Here is a 6,497-nt window from a genome sequence, read left to right on the forward strand (position 1 = left end):
ATAGGAGTTTCAAATAGCCATTCTGCATTGTTAATGTGCAGGAAGGGGTACCTTCCTGCACATAAATAAATTCCCTCGACACAGGTACCCTTGCACTATAGTGCAAGGGTACCTACATTGGCACTAGGCAGCTGAATTTAGCGCCAGCAAAGGGAGAAGCCCAGGGGTGCACTGTATAATTGGAAATACAGGGCATCCCTGTATTTCTAAAGTGATGGATCGCGGCATTAGCAATTTGGGAGTATACCCACGCTCTGCCACTTTTGAATGAATGAATGAACCGTATTTATATAGTGCACAGCTACTCCTTCCAAAATGTCTCGGTGCTGGCAATTGACAAGTGCATACCTTACGCTGCTTAGTTTTTAAATAGCCAGGTCTTCAGCAGTTTTTTAAAGTGGGAGAGCACTGTTAAAGATCTCAGAGCTATGGGTAGTTTATTCCAGATGTGGTCTCCCAAAAAGCCAAAAGATCTGCCGCCTCTGCGTTCCAGAAAAATAATGGTTCTGGACCGATCTCTTAAGGATAATCACTTATTGCAACACTAATTACTCAACTTAGTTAGAGCATCTAATAAGTCAGCTTGTGGTAACATAAAACCAATTTCATATAGAGATATAGGATGTGCAACAACCAATGATTTCATAAAAGGGCATGTATTTATTACATTTTTATTCAACACTAAATTAGAAGACTTGAATAAATACACAGACTTCAGAACCATGAAGACTGTGTATTTGTTTACAGTCCCATGTACAGTTTTGTAAATATATGCCTCTTGATTTCCTTTGGGAACTCCTTTCTCCTCTGAATTTCCTTTCAATTCTCTGCACTTGAGCACCCCCCTTGCACGATCTATTTGGAGCAACCCTTTATCTACTCTTCCTTGACTTGACTGTTCAAGTTTTCTAATTTAGTGTTGAATTAATATGTAATAAATACTTGCTCTTTGTTTATATCATTGGTTGTTGCACATACTATATCTCTGTTTTTGTCACTGTGAGAAGTTGGCCTGGTATTTGGTGTTCACTATTCTAGTGAGCACCTTGCACCAGTCCAAACAACCCTTATGGTGATTGGTTGTAAGTCAACCTTATAGACCAGCTATCCTAATGGTAGCGTGGACAAAGCCGTCTTAGGCTAAACTCAAGAGGGCATGTGAAGCCAGCTGTTATACTATATGCAATCCCTTAAAATACCAAATGAAAGGACACCACACAAGTTATATATTACAAAATATATGTATTTATTTCTAGAATAATCCCCTTAACTCTTTATGAGCACAGGAGCACAAGCGTTAAACAAAGAACACAGTATAACATACAATAAGCTGCACAATTATGGATAGGCCGGGTGGCCACTCAAACCATATATTAAGAAAGTGGTATAAGTACCACGTCACGAACAATGAACAGGCCTAGGGTCTTGGGAATCTCTGGGCCTACACTGGACTAACGAAGGTTAGGTCGGGAGAGGCCCACAGGATACGGGTGCCGAGTCTATAGGCAACCGCGTTTACCATACAAGTCAATGGTGCGTAAAAATCAGACAGTTATAGGTTTCGGAGACTTCCGACTGGACTAGAGTTTAGCCACTTAAAACTAGGACACTAGAAGTGTAATCCACTGTAGGAGCACCGGAGTTAGATCGTTACCTCACCCACAGGAAGCGGGTGCATAGGTGCCAAAGTGTGTCGGGTTTCGTCGTGAAGTTCTATGGAGCCTGGAGATGAAGATGCTGCAGGCGGCCAGGAGAGAAGGGTCCGGTTGGATTCAAGGGTGGATCGAAGATGTAGAGTACCTGAAAGCATAGGGGACAATGTTCAAGTCACTAGCCAGTGACCAGCGAGGAACCAGGAAGGAACCAGGCGTTGTTGGGTTGCAATCAGGTGATAACGAGGTGTTTGTCTCCGCTGCCACGTGGACCAGGAAGGATCGAGGATGACCAGCTGGTGAACACGAGCTGTCCCACAAAGGCTCTTGCTGTCAGCGGTGTCGGTACTCGATTCGGAGTCACCAAGCCTTGGCAAAGGCAACCCACGCAGGACTCGAAGATGTCTTCTTGATCGGACCGGGAGGGTCAGATCGATGGCTCGTTTTCAGGGGAGCTGGGGCCAGTCTGGAGCAACCAGACCAGCAGTGTAGTTTTGATGTTTCGTCGTCACAGAGGCCACTAGCCAACTGGCAAGCGACCGGACAACGCGTCGAGCAGGAAAAGTGCAAAAGGGCCCACAGCACTTCGAGAGTATGGAGAGGTGATCTTTGGAGCACAGGCTGCTCGGGGCTGGGGCTTCTAAAACTCCAAAGCACAGCGTCGAGGGTGCCTCGGGAGCTGCGCTGGAAGCACTTCGCCGACTTTTCAAGATGGCCAGTCCCACGTCTCTCGTCGCCTCCATGGGTCTGAGCTTTGCTAGGACTGTGGATCGGGCTGTTGGAAGTCTGGGAGTCCAGGTCTTGTCGGTCTCTGTCGTTCGAGCTCCGGCGGGAGCAACGGCAAAGAAAGTCTTGTCGCGCTGATGGTGCCTGCTTGCACAGGGTGGCCACTCCTTGACCACAAGGGAGATTCTTCAGTCTTCTACGTTGAGTTTGATGTCGAAGCGTCCAGAGTTTCGTTTCAAAGTTTCAGCCAGAATGATCTAAATTGCATTGGCACAGCTCCTACCTTTATTCCAAATCAAGGGGCTGGATCACCTGCTAGGTCCCTCCTATGGGTGGGACCCAGGAAGGGGGTGGTTACACCCTTTTCCATTTGTCCAGTTTCGCACCAGAGCTGGGGCTGGAGTGCCCAACACCGGTTTGAACTGGGCTATGCATGGGACGCCTTGTGCGCCCCAGGCAGTGTCTAGTTTCATTCAACCCTCCGTGCTACAATCCACTATCTCCTGTCTGGGGTGGTGTAACACCTCCCTGTGACAATATACCATTTGTCCAGGCCTCCCCTGCTGGAGTTTCGGTCAGCAGCAGGAGGCCAGACTTGTGTCTGTGGCAGCAGCATCCACTTTGTGATGCTGGGGCTCTGGTTAGATTTAACCGCGTTTAAGCAAAGTACATGTCTTCTCCCTCTAGAAGGGTGGAATGCTACCCCCGTCACCAGAACTGGCAAGGGGGTAGTATTCCAAAGCATATGACACCTTACACGACATGTTTTGATAAAGCCAAACCAAAGTTAGCAAGTAACCGCGAGGATTATAATGCACTTAAGAGTGTATGGTATGGCAATATCCCAGAACAGCTAAGGGAGTTGGTCCCGAAAGCTGCAGACAGGCTCAGCTCATGCTAGAGCACCATCTCACATAAAACCAAGCTCTCTGCCTCCAGGATTGATAAGGCCTGCCATAGGAGTGACTTATAGGTGTATATGTGTCCAGATATAGGTTTAGATATAGGCATACTATATCTAAGCAAGGGGTGATTACACGACCTTACCCCAGCTGAGTGATCAGCCAGTTGTGTCAGTTTGGATAGCCAGCCAGGGGTGGCAAAAGATATGCTGCAGCCCCTGGTAGGCCTTGGTTGCACCTATGCCCTGGGTACCTATAATACACTGTACAGGGGCTGATAAGGTGATCCAATGTCCAATTGGTTATGTACCTAAAGTACATGGATGTGAATTTAGAGAGAGAACAGCAGGCTATGGGTCTGATTAGCAGGCCCACAGCCACATTAAGTTGAAAATCACTGAAGCAAAAAGCAAAAATGGGGGTGACCATAGGAAAGCAGACCCTACTCTTCTACAGTCACAGAGATTATTTTGTTGCTGTGCAGTTACAATCATAATCTAGCACTGTGTGTTATGAACTGACATCAGAGAGCTGCATGCAAACTGCATGGTATAAGTTAGAAAGTTATATTTTTCCCCCGTCTTTCATTATCCTGATGCGGCTAAAAAAGGTTTGTTTGGGTAGAAATAAATTCTTATCTTTAAAGGCAACACTAACCACTGTGTTACGTTCTGAATCCACAGTTTGTTGTTCTCCAGACAAAGCGCTCTTAAAAAAGGCCTACCAGTATGGATGACTTGTGAATCCTATTCCTTGTAGTCCCCTTTGCCTTATTTGCTACATGTTCTATCCATAGATTTACACATGTATGATTCATTGTCTCTATATGTGTGTGATGTAAAGTCCTCCAACACCATTCACTGGTATGAGAGGTGCTGTAATACAAATGAAAAATGTGTGAGAGAGAGGCTGTGGCGAGAAGAGAGGCACTGTTGGAGGGTGAGGGAATCATTGAAGAGCCACAACAAAGATTGCCATATTCTCTTGCACGTTAAGGTCATCATTTACTATGCTTTAAAAATGAATACTATTCAATATATAATGACCAATGTGTTGGAGAATGCATCATTTTCCCCAAACTTTCTTGGGGGGAGAGCCCCCTTTGTAGTGGTCAGGCTTACTCACTACACTTGGGTGCACCGTGCAAGGACAGGTCTGACCACATTTGCCAGGGCTGTTTTTGTGTTTCCTGTCCGGCCCTAACAGGAGCAGGAGCCAAAAAATGGAAAAGTTAGTCACCGAGATGCAGCAGCAACGTTTCCATTAAAATGTTTCGATTTTTGCAAATTCTTTCATTATAAAATGCAAAAACCTTTTGTAATTCGAGTATTTGTTTGGTGTGCATACTTTTGTGTTTCTTTTTTTCAAACTACTGTTCCAATGATGGAAATTAGCAAATTGCTTGGGGGTCCCTGGCTTCCAGTAGTGACTCAATAGGGGGTCCTCAGGAGTCAAAAGTTTGGGAACCACTGTCTGAGTTGTGATGGAGTTCAAAGCAATCAGTATAGGATGGGGCAGGGCCAGGTCGTGGTGGGCATTTATAAGTGTGCATGTCAGTTTGGCTGGCCGTCTTGCACCTGCGAAACAGACATGTGCACTTATGTTTCTCCAACCTAGGTGTATTGCACATCCAGGTTGGAGAAAAGTACCAGGCCTGCTCTGGCAATCGCCATGTTGCTCTCATGCTTGGGATAGCATGAGAACAGCATCAGGATTGGGTGGGGATCCTGTGCGCTGAGGCCCATCCACTTCCAGGACAAGAGGAGCAACGAGGCGGCCGGTAACGTCAGGTAAGTCTTTTTATTTATTTTTATTTTATTCCCCAATCACCCACCTTTGCCCCCCCCAAACCAGCCACCCTACCACTTTATCTAGGCGGAAGCCGCAACTGTTAAATGGAGCAGACACTGGTAGGAATCAAGAGAGAGGGAGAGAGGGAGAGATGGCAAGACGGAGGGAGAAGGGGGAGAGAAAACAACCAGACAGGGAGAAAAGAAGGAGAGAGAGAGAAAATAGATTGATGGAAAGGGAATGATTTGGCGAGGGGATGAAAGAGCGTGCTGGTTTGAGCATGTTTGCAAGCCGCGACCCATGCACATGAGAGCGGTGGTGCGGTGGGGCCGGGTTGAGGGGAATTCAACAGACGACCAAGAGGGAAAATTAAATAAATAATCAATTTCCCCTCATTGTCATGTGTTGAAATCCCCCCCCCCACCTGGCCCCACCGCTTTTACCTGCACGGGCTGTTGCTGATTTTTGCCACGCCTGCTTTTGGTTCCCCAGTCCTGCTCTGGTTCTACCCAACACCAAGAATAGAGCTGAGGATCTGACTTACAATGTCCATAGGGTCATGCACAGGATTTGCAACTAGGAAGAAATAATGGTCCTTGATACCTTACCTATTGGAATATTTTGCTATTCTTTTCATAACTGTCTACAAATACTTTTACCCAGTGTGTTAACTGCCAGGACCGCCCTGCACGTTCGAATATAGAACATGAACCTGTGGGTGAGGATGCAATTTAAATCCTCCTCCCTCTCCGTGATATCATTTCCTTGTGGTCCTTAGTTCTCCATCCTCCGAATTCCTTCTCTCCCCACGCCCTTTTCATCTAACTCAAGGTAAAATGTGAATTTCTGTCCCAGTAACAGTAATTAAAGACAATTGTCTTGGGACAATTAATTTAACAGTCTAAATTATTCGCTATAAAGAACAATACACAGTGATATTTGTTTTATTATAGAAAATAAAGTTCAACTGCGTTGGCCGGGAATCGAACCCGGGTCAACTGCTTGGAAGGCAGCTATGCTCACCACTATACCACCAACGCTTGGTGAAGATGGGGTTTCCTGCATTTTAGTTCACAAGAAACTCAAGATGTGCATGTGTTCTGTTATATTGGAGTACTGTGGTGCTAAAGTAAACCATTCTCGCTCAGACTTTTTTCTGTAATTGTCCTTCTAAGAGCTGCAGATGTCCAGTTGTAAGAGCCCCTCCAGATGTCCAGTTGTAAGAGCCCCTCCAGATGTTCAGTTGTAAGAGCCCCCCTCAGACAGAGCAGCGCTACTGGAGCCGTCATCTTTACTCTGGAGAACCCAGCTGCGTCATTTACCCCCAGGTGCCCAGATGCTGACCGCAGCTTCAATCCTGTCCTAGGACAGTGAACTCGAGATCTCTAGACACTTGCAATGTTAAAATGTGGAGGGAAACTGCAGA

General features: G+C 46.2%; 1 non-coding gene across 1 annotated transcript; it reads right to left on the reverse strand.

Moving 5' to 3' along the window:
* Positions 1-6,039: 6,039 nt before the first annotated feature.
* TRNAG-UCC (transfer RNA glycine (anticodon UCC)) lies at positions 6,040-6,111 on the reverse strand. Its single transcript has one exon. It is a non-coding gene; the product is annotated as a tRNA-Gly (tRNA).
* Positions 6,112-6,497: the final 386 nt, after the last annotated feature.

The sequence above is a fragment of the Lissotriton vulgaris genome, chromosome 12 (genome assembly GCF_964263255.1).
Source record: "Lissotriton vulgaris chromosome 12, aLisVul1.2, whole genome shotgun sequence".
Classification (NCBI taxonomy): domain Eukaryota; kingdom Metazoa; phylum Chordata; class Amphibia; order Caudata; family Salamandridae; genus Lissotriton; species Lissotriton vulgaris.